The 16,848-nt window shown below is 47.5% G+C and overlaps 1 protein-coding gene and 1 long non-coding RNA gene across 3 annotated transcripts in view; one reads left to right on the top strand and one right to left on the bottom strand.

The window, feature by feature from the left end:
• Positions 1 to 11,201, bottom strand: part of DNAJB6 (DnaJ heat shock protein family (Hsp40) member B6) — a 68,787-nt gene extending 57,586 nt beyond the window's left edge. Inside the window, exons 1-2 of the mRNA XM_078059816.1 lie at positions 11,178 to 11,201; positions 11,038 to 11,141 (exon numbers count right to left, since the gene is read on the bottom strand). The gene's annotated coding sequence lies outside the window, so the exon portion shown is untranslated. The remainder of the gene's footprint in view (positions 1 to 11,037; positions 11,142 to 11,177) is intronic.
• Positions 11,202 to 11,325: 124 nt separating this feature from the next.
• LOC118519559 (uncharacterized) lies at positions 11,326 to 16,550 on the top strand. 2 transcript variants are annotated; one of them, XR_013442965.1, is made up of 4 exons: positions 11,326 to 11,651; positions 12,525 to 12,564; positions 12,731 to 12,830; positions 14,392 to 16,550. It is a non-coding gene; the product is annotated as an uncharacterized LOC118519559 (long non-coding RNA). The 2 variants fall into 2 exon arrangements; XR_013442964.1 differs by having other exon boundaries at positions 11,326 to 12,564.
• Positions 16,551 to 16,848: the final 298 nt, after the last annotated feature.

Raw genomic sequence — 16,848 nt, 5'->3', positions numbered from 1 at the left:
AATAAATACTTTAAAAATCTAAAAAAAAGGAAAGAAAACAGAATCACATAAAATGTTCAATTAAAACCACAAAAAGCAGAAAACGTGTGGAAGACAAAAGCAGCAACAACCAGCACAGGCAAAACCCATGAACATCAAGAATTTGTCCGATGTTAAGGCAATTAAGCCCACAGTCACTGTGGACATCACCGGCCTGAACGGAGCACTCTGACCCCGGCTGACAACGTCTCCCACGCCGCTGACAGCCCAGCCCCCCTTCAGGCCATGGCTTTGCCCACTCACCCCACTAAGCACACGGGAGACCCAGGCACTCCTGAGAGTTACCCCCTCCCCCAACCTCCATTAACCAATCACCTACACTAACCACCAGTTACCCCATCTCCCCAACTTTCCCTTCTCCCCGTCAGCACCCCCACCACAGAACCACAGTGGGCGGGTCTGTGCCCCATGCAAACCCTTCAAGGGCTCCCACTTAGACTTTACCAATTTCTGGTCTGATTTGTACTTTTCAAGCCTATCACCTTTAACATTTTTAAAAAATTGATTAATGGGGGAAGCGCCTGGGTGACTCAGTCGTTGAGCATCCCCCTCCGGCTCAGGTCCTGGTCCCAGGGTCCTGGGATCGAGTCCCACATCGGGCTCCCTGCTCAGTGGGGAGTCTGCTTCTCCCTCTCCCCTCCCCCTGCTTGTGTTCCCTCTTTCGTCTCTGTCAAATAAATAAAATCTTTAAAAAAAAATTAATGGGTATGCTGTAATATCCACAAAAACCACAAGTTAGAAATGCTAGTTATTTTTTCTGCAACAATATGGAGGAAAGAAGTTTCATTAATTTACTACCAAAAACTATCATGCCCATCATCTTACAGGGGCAACAGCATCAAAGGCTGGCACCCTGATTTCATCCTATGTGCAAACCAGACCTCACCTTCTGTCTGCACTCTGGCCTGAGTGTATCCTCTGCCTGGAATGCTTGCCCTGTGCCCCTACCAGGTGCATTCTTCATCCACATCCAAAGTCAAGGTTACCTCCTCACCTGAGGACACACTTCTGAGTAGCTTTCTCGACACTGGGTTGCATCTTATACATGCCTCCATTATAACGTTCATCAACTTATCATACCCACAGGCTCCTTGAGGGTAGGACCCACGGCACATTACCTTTCGGATCTCAGTAATCCAGTCCCCAACAAATAATGAGGCTTACTGAATTAATGGGTAGAGTTACTCTGCACTACAGAACTTCAAGGAACTAGTAAATAGTAAAGTTCCTTCATGTTCCAATAGGTGAATAAGCTGAAGACCCATCTATTCCTCAATATGTATGCTGTACTCAATAATGTAAATGTTGGTGCATAAAGGGTTTGTACTCCCTAATTAAATCTTCCAAAGGTTTCACTTTTACGGAGACTTCAGCAAATCAGCAAACATTCTGACTGGCTGCCACTTGGTCCGGTCGGTCAGTAACACTCAGCACTCTCTGGAGGCCACCACTACCTACCTGCCTGAAGGTCAATTCTTGTACCAACATCGGAAACACACTAAAACCATTTTTTCCCAATCTGTGTTCACCCAAACAACACTGCATGTGACTTGAATGCACCTGCTGCCTATAAGGCTAAACCCAGGCAGTGAAAGCCATTTAAATTAGCATCCAGGGCGCCTGGGTGGCTCAGATGGTTAAGCGTCTGCCTTCCGCTCAGGTCATGATCCCAGGGTCCTGGGATCAAGTCCCGCATCGGCCTCCCTCCTCAGTGGGGAGACTGCTTCTCCTTCTCCCACTCCCCCTATTTGTGCTTTCTCTGTCAAATAAATAAAATCTTTAAAAAAAATAAATTAGCATCCAATTCGGGGCGCCTGGGTGGCTCAGGTCATGATCCCAGGGTCCTGGGATCGAGCCCGGGATCGGGCTCCCTGCTTGGTGGGGAGCCTGCTTCTCCCTCTACTGTTCCACCTGCTTGTGCTCTCTCGCTCTGTCAAATAAATAAAATCTTTAAAAATTAAATTTTAAAAAATAATTAGCATCCAATTCAACTTTTCATAGAGCACCCGAAGTTGAATTTAGCAAATAAAAAATACATGTGAGGGCGCCTGGGTGGCTCAGTCAGTTAAGCATCTGCCTTCGGCTCAGGTCATGATCCCACAGTCCTGGGATCAAGTCCCACATTGAGCTCTCTGCTCAGCAGGGAGTCTGCTTCTCCCTCTCTCTCAAATAAAAAAAAAAAAAAAATACACGTGAAGTATAAAAATATACAAAGGTGACAATGTGACCTGATGAAGGGGTTAGCTACACAGCGCTCATCACACTGCAATATACAAATATATAAAACAATACACCTCAAACATACACTGTCACATGCCAATTTTATCTCAAAAAAAATAAAGAGTTCAGGATTAAATCACCAAAACGAGAAAACACACGTCTACAAGCGCAAACCCCTGTGGAAGTGGAGGCAACAAGAGCAGAGTTAGCGGCCAGCCGGGAAGCACCCAGCCGACATGGCCGAGGCCCTTCAGCGGCTCAGACGCCGGCAGGGCCGTTTCCCCGGTGACAGTGAAAACGGTCCCAGGGGGTGGCAGGCACTGGGACACAGCTAACAAAGGAGCTGTCCTGTGTCAAGCATTAGCTCCGACACCAGAAGGGCAGGACTGCTGTCCCATGTGTTGGCGTCAGGAAACCCAGGGCCCCGAGTCGGTGTGCGCCCGGGGCCAGAGCTGCACACCACAGTGGGGGTGGGGGTGCACCAGGAGTCCAGAGCAGACCCCGGTCCTGCACACAGGGGCCGCCCTCCTCACCACCACGGTGTCGCACAAGCATCTCCCGAGGTACGCTGCAGGACTTTCTGAGACAAAAAAACGTGTAAGATGCTGCCTATCTGCCTTCCACGAAGGCTACACCACTTACATCCTAACCGGGGTCCGCAGCCTGAGGTTCCCCAGCCCTCAGAAACAGCACTAACCCGTCTGGACTTTCCAACCCGCTGAGTGAAGCCTGCTCTATTCTGCACCCATGAAGCGAAGCATCTTTTCATGTTCAAGAGCTATCTGACATGCTTCCACTGAACTACTGGGTCTACATCCTTTGCCCATTTTTCCACCTAAATGTTGGCCTTCGTGAATTTTTTTTTTTTTTTAAACCAACTCATACAAAGGCCACTAGAAGCCAAGCTTTAACTATTTGTCAGTTGGGTACCACACATTGCTAGGGCTGAAAACAAGGGGTCAGTGAATATAGAGTGCTCCTACCCACATAAAACTGAGTGCAACTCAGACTGTGCATTAAGTCTGAGAAAGTACAGGGCAGGCACCACGAGGGCTCCAGAAAAAGGAGCACGTACAAAGAGAAACCTACAAATATGGTAGTCTACAGACAGTCACCGAGCATGTGTGGGGAAGGAATAAAACTTGTCTAATTGAAAATTCTTGGGGCGCCTGGGTGGCTCAGTCGTTGAGCATCTGCCTTCGGCTCAGGTCATGATCCCGAGGTCCTAGGATCGAGTCCCACATCAGGCTCCCTGCTCGGCGGGGGGCCTGCTTCTCCCTCTCCCACTCCCCCTGCTTGTGTTCCCTCTCTCGCTGTGTCTCTCTCTGTCAAATAAATAAATAAAATCTTTAAAAAAAGAAAAAAGAAAATTCTTAGGTCCGATCCAAAAGAAGCCATCTCACCTAACACTATGTTAGCCTGTGAGTGTGCATTTTAAACAAGTACCCCAGATGATCGATACAAATACTCATCTAGAATACAAACCCAAGGCTGCCAGTCTACTTAACAGAATGAACTCTGACTAAACCAAATTAGCAAAATATTAAAATGTTACTGTATGCCCAATATATGCCACATATTATACATCCTTATCTCATCAAGGAGAAGCCTGTCCCATTACACTGTACCCAAATGATCATGGACTAGTTTCTCTCTAGAAAGATGGATTCCCACTTCATTTCGGTTCCATTTCAACAGTCCTGTCAACACAGAGACGAATCCTGTGGTCTAAAACTTTGGCTCATCTGAGGAGATAGCTGCTGGAGTAAAGAGATTAGTCCTCACAACACACCTGCCCACTAAGCGTGAATACCTTCTCCTTCCCAGTCTTTGGATTAAGGGTCTCTTCCGTCTGACTCCTAAGGGTTCAACCCTGCCCATTAAGATTCTTTTCTCTGGGGCGCCGGGGTGGCTCAGTCGTTAAGCATCTTCGGCTTAGGTCATGATCCCAGGGTCCTGGGATCAAGCCCCGCATCAGGCTCCCTGCTCGCAGGAAGCCTGCTTCTCCCTCTCCCACGCCCCCTGCTTGTGTTCCCTCTCTCGCTGTCAAATAAATAAATTCTTAAAAAAAAAAAAAAATTCTCACTTTCTCCAAGTAGATGTTACAATTATGAAAAATGAGCTGGGGTATAAACATGCACAGTGCCCAAGATGCTTCCTCAGAGTGAAGGCTGGTGATTCAATACCATTCCTCTACTGTTGCTTGCTACTTTAACCCATATATGACGACCTGGATACCAAAACACCAAGTTCTGATTCTCAAAGCAAAGTCAGCTACCATCTCCTACAATTACTCCACAGGTGAATTAAACCATTATTATTTGCATTACACGTTTTATTACTAGAGAATTCTTGATGGTAGAATTCTGGGTAAAATAAGGTCTGGTCCTTTTCTCTAAGTATCTGAGATTTCCCCTTTACTATCAAGAGAAAAAAGTGCATAGATTTCCCACCCAAACTGCCTTTACTAACTTCTATTCCTGTGTATCATTGAAAAAGTACCAGAAAGGTACTCTATGGGCTCCCAAACCTCTTGGTTACCTTCAAAAACTCACTTTATTCACTCTTTAAGACTTCCTCTGACCAATTTAACCACCTCATTTTTCTCTAAGTACATGGACAATTTCTTCTTTTTTAAAGATTTTATTTATTTATTTGAGAGAGAGAGAGAACACATGAGAGGGGGGAGGGTCAGAGGGAGAAGCAGACTCCCTGCTGAGCAGGGAGCCCGATGTGGGACTCGATCCCGGGAGTCCAGGATCATGACTTGAGCCGAAGGCAGTCGCTTAACCAACTGAGCCACCCAGGCTCCCTACATGGACAACTTCTAAGAATACAGCCCCTTGAATCAAATACTCCTTATCAACTGCAGGCAACAATCCGCAGAAAAAGAAAAGCTCTAGCTACAAAAAGAACACTCCTGCTCCAAAACAAAGATATAAGTTAAATGTAACAAAATATCCAAGGAAACCACTAAGCCAGTACAAATTTACTATCCCCTCCAAATACCACCTCCCCAGCCCACCCCCACCCCACCAACAAGCTGTAGACAGAAATGATCTCTGCGGGATAAGGCAAAGATGAAGCATGAAGGCTGGTCTCAGAGAAAACATGGGACCAGAACCCTCTCTTAATATTCCCTTTACCTAGAGGACCTCATGTGACTGAGGAGGCACTGCTTGGCTTCTGTGTACTCTCGTCCGTGAAACTTCTCTACTATCAGCTTTGACTATAAATACATCAGTGTTATTTGATGAGCTATGTAAGGTGCTCCAGGATGAGTTAGCTCTAAAAAGCCGTTTTCTGCACAGCTTAGTTGGCCCCCTTCAGTAACGAAACCGTGCTCTTACTACTTTGTAAAGGAGAGGAAAACCTCAAGAATACATGTTCCCAATGTGACTGCCATAAATACATCATCCTCTTAGACCTCTGAAGACCATCCCCGAGTCAAGGTGCTCAAGCGCGGCATACGACTTGGACACCTCCACATCCCAAGGTGTTGGCCACCCGCCAAATAAGATGCTACTGACAGAAGTGGCCCTCTTTCCACAAGACTTTTCTTAAGTACCTCTCCACCTAACATCTAACAAACCTTGCTCTGCTTGCAAAAAAAACAAAAACTTCTTTTGTTCCTTTCCAATCTGAGACTCAGTGCTGAAAATGGGAGAAAACCCTCCTTCTTGCACAATGCCTTTTCTTATCCACCCACAGACTGCCACTCATTATACATTATTTTAACAATTTGAGCAAAAGGTCATATTATCCACTGAACACACTCCCTATCTTTAGCCTAAAAACCCAACAAATCAAAATACTCATTACTTCTATTAACTCAGAAAAGGGATAACTGTAAAGAAACCATTTTTAAGGTTTTATTTTTAAGTAATCTCTACACCCAACATGGGGTTTGAACTTATAACCAACCCGAGATCAAGAGTCGCACATTCTACCGACTGAGCCACCCAGGTGCCCCCAGAAACCATTTTTTTAAATGTTTAATTCTTGTGTGGCATCAAGCTAATTTAGTGGAATACTGTTTGCTTAATGGAAATGAAAGCCCACAAGACGTTTAACAATAAATAAATAAATCCGGGGGCATATGGGTGGCTCAGTCGGATAAGCGTCTGCCTTCAGGGTCCTGGGATGGAGCCCCGCATCGGGCTCTCTGCTCAGGCGGGAGTCTGCTTCTCCCTCTCCCTCTGCCGCTCCCCCTGCTTGTGCCTGCTCTGTCAAATAAATAAAATTTTAAAGAGGGAGGGAGGGAAAGAAAAGGAGAGAGAGAGAGAGGGAGGGAGGGGGGAGCTGGAGAGAGAGAGAGAAAGAAAAAGAAAGAAAAAAGAAAAGGAAAAAAAAGAAAAGAAAAAAATCTAGAGAAGTTCCCTATGGGTCATTTCATTACCTAAGAATTCCCATAATACTGGGGGGGGGGGAGGGGGCGCACCCACACCGAAGTGAACTATCATTCCTTATCACAAACCATCTACTTATATATCTATCTTGTTACCCAATATACCCTCAAGTATTCCTGAAACAAACAAGGAAGCTACTTCCACTGAACTCAAGATCTGAGACCAATGATTGCCAAAACCGGTAATTATCAACTATTAGACACTTACAGTCACGACTAACCTCCTTTCATTAAAATAAAACAGAACACGTGGCAAGTACCCAGTCCTGGTACTTATGAACTCAAATTGGGTATTTTTGCCCCTAACTTTCCTAAAGTCTGGATTCCATTATTAATCACAGAAGAGTAATGAGGACAAAGACAAACCAGGAAGGATCCAATCCAAACAAGGTTTTCTCAGCACTGTGGGTCTGGGACGATGCCTTAGGCACAAAGGGAGCACAGAAGTGATGATTCCAGGCCTAACCTAGAGGTACACACAGGAAGGTCCTGTAATCCTCTGTTGGTGAAAGGGAGAATGAGAATTTTAAAGGGTAAAAATCACATGCTACCTGAAAAAAATCACCCTTCCAAATACAACTGATCCTTGCAACTGAACTTAAGAATCCTAAAAAACTGGAGTATTTTGATAAGCAAATACAAGCAAAAAAAAAAAAAAAAAAAACCAAACACCCACAAACCCATGCAGTTCTACTGCCTCACAGCCTTTCAAAGTGGCTACTGTTTTTTACTTAGGATGGCCAAAACTCTTTACAAGTGTTCGGAGAGTAAAAGTTTTCAGAGAAAAATCAAGCTATGCCCAAATAAGGAATAGCTTTTCAAATAAGATATTAAAGGTATAAATAAAATAGACGCCTCTCCACTTTTTTTAGCTACCTTTTTACTTACCTTTTAACTACCTTTATAATTTTTTGCAAGATTTTTAAGTAATCTCTAGACCCAACATGGAGCTCCAACTTACAACCCTGAGACCAAGAGTCATACGCACCACTGACCACTGATGGAGCCAGCTAGGAGCCCCCTACCTTTATAATTTTTTTTTCCAGAAATTAATTTTCCCCACCTAAAAATGAGGTATTTTCTTTTAAAAGATTTATTTATTCGACAGAGAGAGAGATCACAAGTAGGCAGAAAGGCAGGCAGAGGGAGAAGCAGGCTCCCCGCTGAGCACAGAGCCCCATGTGGGGCTCAATCCCAGGACCCTGGGATCATGACCTGAGCCGAAGGCAGGTGCTCAACCATCTGAGCCACCCAGGCGTCCCTAAAAATGAGGTATTTAAAGAAATAGTAAGAAAAATAATAGGTATTTTTTTTAACTTACTTCTTTCTTAGGTAGGATATTAAAACAAAAAGGGTCTGGGGCGCCTGGGTGGCTCAGTCGTTAAGCGTCTGTCTGCCTTCGGCTCAGGTCATGATCCCAGGGTCCTGGGATCGAGCCCCACATCGGGCTCCCTGCTCCATGGGAAGCCTGCTTCTCCCTCTCCTACTCCCCCTGCTTGTGTTCCCTCTCTCACTGTGTCTCTGTCAAATAAATAAAATCTTAAAAAAAAATAAAATAAAATAAAAATAAAACAAAAAGGGTCAACTGTGATTTTGTATGCCCCCTCCAAAAACACAAAGTTTGAAAAATACCTATAATCGATATATAATAAAAGCATCACAGTTCTCCAAGCTGAGTTACCCATTAAGTCATTTTCTCCAATTAGGCTTTAAATGGTCTTTCCAGGGCACCTGGCTGACTCAGTTGGTAAGAACGTGTGACTCATCATCTTGGGGTTGGAGTTCAAGCCCCAAGTTGGGGGTAGAGGTTACAATCAATTGTCCTTCCATTCCTACATTATTTCTACCACTGTTCTTATCATCACCAACCTTGCTGTTTTTCTCATTTACCTCCTGAATTTGAAGTTCTCACAAATCCTATTTATCAAAGGTAAGACAGCATTTGTTAATTCTTGCCAATGTTCCCATCCTAATTCCCTAATCAACCTGCAATTATGCCCATTTCACCACTAGGCGGTGTCCTGGACAAATTAAAAACAAACCAGATTTCTAATAGACCACCCCCACCCTAAATTAGATTCATTTCCAAGATAGGAAAAAAAACAAAAAAAAGATTTTTATATATGCTGTCAAAATATCAACTTACAAAAAGAAGCTAATTCCATTCACCGGATCCTTACCAAAAGACATCAGAAAAGGCATGTCATCACCCTTAACCATTAACCAACACAGCAGCTGACCTTTCATAGGCGGGCCCACCAGTGGAAGGTAACAGGAAACATCACCAAGGTAACACAGTCAGCATTACACTGCAACCCTGAAAAACTGAATTTAAAATAACTCACTCAGAGTGCCTGGGTGGCTCAGTCGGTTAACTGCCTTTTGCTCAGGTCATGATCCCAGGATCCCGGGACTGAATTCCAGGTCCGGTTCCCTGCTCAGCAGGGGAGTCTGCTTCTCCCTCTGCCTCTGCCCGTGTGCTCTTTCTCTTTCACTCACTCTCTCTCTCTCAAATAAAATCTTTAAATAAATAACTCACTGAGTTTTAAAGAGCCCTCTTTAAAACTAAAAAATATGCATATGCCATCCCACCCCAAACCTGGTTTTTGAGTCTGTTGGATCAAAAACTACTGATGATGGGGAACTGTATTTGTAACAATTGTTTTTGTTTAAAACTGTCCAAAACAGAGTTAATACAGAGAAAAATGGTTCTACTTTTAATTCTTACACCTACAAAAAATAATGGGTATGCTGAAAGAGAAAAGCTATTGTATGTCACTTCATTGCAGGTACACTGGCATTCCCTGTCCATAATTTAGTCTTCAGAATATTACTCAAACAATACTCCCCACCCAGCCCTCCAGCTAAGTCTGTCCTGCAGCCAGAAATACCTCTCAAATATACCAGTGTCACAAATTTAAAACACAGAATTTTTTTTTAAAGGGTGCTGACCTCATCTTAAATTCTTTAAAGGCTCCTCAACTCCCAATCTTGCCATCTTCTACAGCAAAAAGTCGAGGCTGCTTAGGCCCATCTCAAAATCCAACTTCTTAGCCGCACACCTATAAAACCACTCCACCAAGCCACTTTACTTCCCGAATTCACATGTGCATAATCTAGATTATTCCACAGCTCACTAGATAATACGCATAAAAAGTATTCATCTTTTTGTTCCACACCATACAAACACCCAAAGCAGCATGAAGTCTAGGTTAAATTTCCCAGAGAAAACCCGAGGGTGGGCTAGAGCCTGGGAGAGACGGGAGGGAAACACACGGCACTCAAACATTTTTGATACGCATGATTACTAGAAAAAATGGTTAAACCTGAAAAGCAATCAGCAACAAGTTCAAATGGTAAGGTTTTGTTATCTTTCCCTCTGTCGGTCACTTTTTGTCGTCGTCGTCGGTCGTTTAACCCGAATCTTTACTAACACCTCCAAGTATCCTAAGACGCCGCTCAGACCTGAAACAGAACGCTGAGAAGCGAGCGGCCGGCCCGCGCCGCTGCGACCTCCCCCACGGCCACTTCCCCGCGAGCTCCCGTGAGAAAGGGACGGCGTCCCATGTGCTAACGACCGCGACCCCCTCAGAAACCCTTCCGAGACACCACCAAGTCTGCAGTGCACTCCTCTGGCGTCAGTTCCCTCCTTACTGGGGCAAAACTTGATATAAACTTCAGTCATACAAACTACGGTACACCTGGCAGTCAAACGAAGCAAACTGGCTTTTTCAGCTGAAATTAGACATTTTGCTGAACAACAAACTTTTGAAAACTCCCTGGAAGTTCCGGGGACGCGGCTTCGCGTCTCCTGGAGCCGCTCCCTGGTCTCCGTGCTTCGGGCGCTGCCTCCCGCAAGGCTGCTGCTCCTCCTGAAAACCTACCTCGTTTCTGGCTCCACAGTCATCCCCGTGGGGCTTTAAAAAAAGGTGAAAAACAGTCTCTCCCGCCGCAGGCCCCTGCCGCTGCCGAGCCCGGGCCCGCGCCGGCCGCCCGCGCCCCGCACGGGCCCCGGCCCAACCGCCGGCGCGGGGCGGGCCAAGGGCGAACGCCGCCCCCGACTCCCGGAGCCCCCGGCCCCGCACCGGGTCCCCGTGCGCCCCAGCCCGACGCCCACCCCTGACCCCCAGGCCTAGCCGCCGGTCCCGGGAACCCGCAGTCCCCCCCCGACCCCCGACGTCCACCCGCGGCCGCAACCCCTGCGTCCCCCGCCTGACGCCCACCCTGGCCCCACCCCGGGCCCCTGGCCACCGGCAGACGCCCTAGCCAGACGCCCACCCCCGAAACCCCGGCCCCGTAGCAGGCCCCGGTCCCCGACCCCCGGCCCCACACCGGCCCAAGCCCGATCCCCGCCCGCGGGCGACCCTCACCGAGGACAGGGAGCCGGCGGCGAGCAGGAGGTGCGGCGGGGCGGCGGCCCGGGTCCCTTCGAGTCCGGCACGGCGGCGCTGGCGGCGGCGGCGGCGGCGGCGGCGGCGGCGGCGGCGGCGGCGGCGGCGGCGGCGGCGGCTCCTCGCGCTTTCCTTTCTCTCCTTTCTCCGACAACAAACAGGAAGTGCGTCACGCGGCGGCGGCGCGGCGACGTGCACTTCCGCCCGGCCCTGACGCCGCGCATGCGCCCCGCCCCGCCCGCCTTCCCGAAGGTTCGTTGAGGCCGGACTTGGGCGGGGGTGGAGAGGAGGAGCCCCCGCGCGTGCTACCCGGCGTCCACCGATCCGGGCGGCGGCGGCCGGTCGAGGAGGCCTGGCCCACGGCCGTCGGCCTCCCCTAGTATCCGCCCGCCGCGGCCGCCTGCAACGCTGGCTGGGGGGAAACCCGCCGCCCGGGACAGGCCTCTTTGACGTTGATTAGCCCCGGCGGTCATGTTTAGAAACTGCAGGCCCGGGTGTCGGTCTGAGCGGAAGCGATCCGTTTGTAAGCGGGCGTTTCTGTGCGGAGGGGACATGGCGTGCGGGCGTGTCCCCTCCTGTAGCAGGGAGAGGAGGTGACCGCGTCTCTGGGGAGCGCAGACCTGCCCCTGCCTGCGCGCCTCTCCCGCTCCCCTCCTGGCGCCGACCCCCCACGCCCGCCCCTGCCTGCCATCCTCTGGCTTCCGCTCAGGGGCCGTGTTGGAGGTGGGGTCTTGGACCGTTTCAGGGAGCCCGTCGGTTTTCCTGGGTGTCTCCTATGTATGCAGGAGACTGTTAAACTTGTTTGCTTTCCTCCTGTTACTCGGTCTTAGGTCAATTTACTTAGTAGAAGAGCAAAGAACCTAGGAGCAAAGAAGGGACAACTCTTCTCCCAACCCCCCCAACTGATGTAAGCCCTTGAGATCCTTTAGTAAAAGATACTTTCAACGTTTTTTATTGATAACGTCTGACTAATAACCTTCACTATAGGCATCTGGAAGGCTTAGGTAGCCCTGGCTCTAGGTTTTCCTACCCTGGGGGCTAAGGGCAGGCTGCCCCAACATGGGCCACTCTGGCATGAAGGTTATTTTGAGCTGAAGGCAACAGAGACCCTGTGGGCTCAACAGAACTTTTTGCCCCTCCCTTAATTACATAGAAGAATCTAAATTGGGAGTCTTTCCAAGAACACTGGTCATTACCAGAGATAAATTTTATCTGAGGGACCCATCGAATGGCAGGACAAACAGCTAATTAGCAAACATTTGCTTTTTCTTATTGCCCTGTGAATTACATTCCTTCCTTCAAAGTCCCAGACCCTTACCTTTTTCTTAATTCGGGATGACATACATACCTCATTTTGTCTGACTGTCTCTGGAATTTCCCTGTCTCTGTGGATGCCCCATGTGTAAGCTGTTAAATTTGATTTTTTTCCTGCTAATCTATCTCATGTTAATTTGATCCTGATCCAGGTAGAAGGACCTTGAAGAGAAGAGGAATTCTTGCTCCCTGGTACTACTTAAAAACAAAAGATTGTTTTATATTGTGTATATTCTTTTCTTGTGTTTCTTAAATATTCATTGTATCACTTACACCATAGTTTTTAGTAAGTGACCAGTTAGCAAAAGAAAACAAAAAAATGTCTTTATCTGAGTCAGTTTCCTATTCTTTCTTTTAGTAGGTTATAAAAATGGTCAAAAGGAAGGAATAACACAATATTTGCTATTGGTATGGACACCTCATGATAAAACCCAAGCAGAGACTGGAACTTAATTCAGGTACATGCACGGTTTGGCGCTGTCCCGTGTAACGGTGTATACCAGCCGGCTGATGGCGTTTCAGGTCCCTTATCATGTGACAATTCATGTTTAAATAAGTCCCTACAGCAAGTGTGAGCTAATCTTGAAACGCAGACAGGACAGAAACATGAATTTTATTTAATGTTTTTTTTTGAAGCATGAATTTTAAATAGTAAGTGGCAGGCTAGCTACAAATAACTTGTTCATCCTCCCTCCAAAAAAAAAAAAAAAAATTATTAAAACATCTGTCAGTGCAGTGAACTGTATTATCAAAAAACCAGGAAAAAAAAGAAAAACCAACTAGGACAAAACAAGGCTCCTGCCCTGATGGGATCCACGTGCTGCTCTGGGTGTACGGAAATAAACATTATATGACATGGCATTATTTGAACATTAAATGACATGGCAATATTTAAGTGACTCTTAAAAGAAAAAAAACTCTTTTAAGTAAAAAACAGGAAGAATCTTTCAAAATAAGATTGAGGATTTATTCCAAGATTGTTAGCCCAGATGGTGATGCTACTGGAAATTCCAGAGTAGGATCACCTCAAAATGGAACAGCAAGGATTTAAACTGGGCTGAAGCGCATTTAGAGCGGGATGAGGAGACAGTGCCGAGCAGGAAGGCGGCCTGCTGGGTACAAAGGCTTCAAACCCCGAGGATGGAAAATAATTGCCTGTGTGGACGGCAAGGACTTTACTCCTTATCTGGTGGGAAAGGGAAGCCAAGCGTAGACACACCTGTGGTTTGCAGGGTGGGCAGAAGAGTAGGGAGACTCTGTGACTTGGTTGCCTCATCTGTAAAATGGGGATAATAAGCTTGCGGTGAGGTCATCTCAGCCTGGCCCAGAGTAATGCTCAGTAAATGATAGTTCTTCTGTGTCACGGCCTCTTTGAGAAGCTGATAAAAGGTACAAACTTCTCCCCAGAAAAACATACACCTGACAGGAAGGAATCGGCAGACATCACACACACCCTGAGCACACTCACCCGGCCACGCCCATCCCAGTCGGAGAACCCCAGCTGAAGGGCCTGAATGACAGCTTGGCAATTTTTATCAAACTGTGAAATTTATGTTTGATTCAAGAACAACATTTGTAGAAATTTCCCAAAGACAATAAATGCAGGAAAGAAAGAGAACAAAGGGTACCTACAAGGTTATTGATCACAGCTTTGCAGACAACCAGCTGCTCCTTCCCAGAAAATACCAGGCCAGCCATAAAGATAATAATGCTGCTCTATTTCTTTCTTTTTTTTAAAGATTTTTTTATTGATGTATTTGAGAGAGAGTGAGCGAGAGAGTACAGGAACAGGGGCAGAGGCAGAGGGAGAAGCAGGCTTCCCGCCGAGCAGGGAGCCCGAAGCAGGGCTCAATCCCAGGACCCTGAGCCAAAGGCAGATGCTTAACGACTGAGCCACCCAGGCGCCCCAGTGCTGTTCTATTTCTTGACAACAAACACACCCAAGATACATTAAGATAGTGGGTATAATGTGAAACCATCTTTATAAAATTATATTCCTGTGTGTGTGTGTGTGTGTAGGTGAAAGTGGACTTCGGCTGCCTCCATTCTGACCTCAAACTTTCCAGTGGGTTCTTCTTTCCAGCTGGTCCCTTGGCTTAGGCGGAAGGCCCTGAGGACAAAGCATCCTCTGGTGGGAACCGAAACTCCCCCCTGGAGCATAAGGACTGCCTGGGCCAGCGAGACCCCTGCGTGATTGACTCCAAAACAGTGATCCATTTGACCTTCAGGGCCTGCAGGGACCCACCCTCCTTTGCCCCACATTTTCTTTCTATAAACCCAGAAGTATTCCAGCATTTCGTGGAGTCTTTGAGACACTAGCCCGCTGTCTTCCCAGCGTTGGCCTCACTGAAGTAAATTCTTCCTCTTTCGCCGCCACTCATCTCTCTACCTTTGGATCTTGACAGCGCAGTGGCTGAACCTGTTGTGTTTGGGACCCGTGGAACCAGGTGCTCACGCACTCCCTGTGACCCAGCTGCGTTGTGGGGAAGAGGCTTCTCTGAGGAGAAGAGCATCGGTGCAGAAGTTCACGAGATTCCCCAGTGACTGTGGGCAGCCAAGGACCGGGGCTGACAGCGGACGCCTTGCGGAAAGAGCATGCAGCTATGATGTGTTGTTACCAGACTTTTTCCTTCCTTCTGTGGCAGAACATTATAACCTCTGCAGCTGAGGGTTCCCTTCGCAAGTGAAAGGGGCCTTGAGGAATGAGCGAGGGGCAGCGTTTGTCCCAAGAGAGCGGCGGTGGCAAATCATGTTGGGACAACTGAAAGAAACCACGACGCTGACAACTTTGGAAGTGTTCCGGACTCCACAGGAGCAGTCATGAGGATCTGCTCGACCAGACGTGGTAGGGCCAAGGAAAGGGAAAATAAACTCAATTCCGCACAGCTAAGGTATTTAACCGGGAGATGGGCATAGACACTGGGTAATCAAGGGGAGGGGCCGGCTTGGGGGAGTGAAGAGAGAGCTAAGGTGTGGGCCCTGAGGAGGGAGCCATGGTGAAGGGGGTGTAACTAAAACTACAGGGAAGACAAGGTCACCAGTTATTACCTGGGGCTTCAAAGACCCATCGAAGCTGAAATTGTTAGAGGACTTAGTGGGACAGGTAGGTCGTCAGGGCCGGGGTCCCCAACAAGAAAATAAGGAGTGAGGACAGCTAAAATAAAACTGCACTGACGTCCTGTTCTGCACTTAGACAGGACCCCACCAGCATTCTGTTCTGCAGCCTTGGCAGAAAAGATTTCTGCAAAACATCCTTAAATAAGACAATTAACCACAAGGCATGTGTCCCCACTGATGTGGGAAACGAAGGCAGAAGGAAACACAGATAAAATTAAATGTCCTTATCACCTGCAGCCCATTGACAATACTTGAGGTGGGCAGAGTATCGTGTTCCTGCAGGAAGCTCCAGTCTTCATGTTAACGCTCTGCCAGAGGGAAAAGCAACCTTAGTTTGACAATAGCCAGGTCTCCAGTATCCTGTGAGTCTTCTCTAGCATATGAAAATCCTTTTGGAACTTTCCTTATCTTTACTTCCCCCAACCCCAAAGTATAGAATCAATTGCTACTCATTATCATGCGGTTTCACTTATATGTGGAACATAAGGAATAGCATGGAGGACGTTAGGAGAAGGAAGGGAAAAATGAACGGGGGGAATCGGAGGGGGAGACGAACCATGAGAGACTATGGACTCTGAGAAACAAACTGAGGGTTTTAGAGGGGAGGGGGGTAGGGGGATGGGTTAGCCCGGGGATGGGTATTAAGGAGGGCACGTACTGCATGGAGCACTGGGTGTTACATGAAAACAATGAACTGTGGATCACTACATCAAAAACGAATGATGTATTGTATGGTGACTATCATAACATAGGGGAAAAAAAAAAAAACTAAAAAAAAAAAAATTCCCGGGCGCCTGGGTGGCTCAGTTGGTTAAGCGACTGCCTTCGGCTCAGGTCATGATCCTGGAGTCCCTGGATCGAGTCCCACATCGGGCTCCCTGCTCGGCAGGGAGTCTGCTTCTCCCTCTGACCCTCCCCCGTCTCATGTGCTGTCTCTCTCATTCTCTCTCTCTCCAATAAATAAATAAAATCTTTGAAAAAAAAAAAAAAATTCCCAGGGCAGCAGCTCCTTCTGCCCACGGGTCCTGTCACTGTGCTTTAATAAAACCATTTTGCACCAAGGCGTCGCAAGAATTCTTTCTAGGTCATCACTCCGGACCCCATCAGACCTCACCAAAAAATATTCAAAAACTACATCGCCTAGCACGGGCAAGGGGCAGTTAAGACACAAGTCCCCAGATGTCAGCAAAAAAAGACCATCAGCATGTAGACATGAATCTGATAGGTAGACAGATGTGTGATCAAAGCCGTGATTGGCACAACTGAGCACACCCTGGTTGCTTAAGAATGTTCCGCAGAGGGGCACCTGGGTGGCTCAGTCGTTGGGCGTCTGCCTTCGGCTCAGGTCATGATCCCAGG

Source organism: Halichoerus grypus, chromosome 12 (genome assembly GCF_964656455.1).
Source record: "Halichoerus grypus chromosome 12, mHalGry1.hap1.1, whole genome shotgun sequence".
In the NCBI taxonomy this organism is placed as follows: domain Eukaryota; kingdom Metazoa; phylum Chordata; class Mammalia; order Carnivora; family Phocidae; genus Halichoerus; species Halichoerus grypus.
Note: the sequence above shows the minus strand (reverse complement) of the source record. Positions and strands in the feature narration are given on the sequence as shown.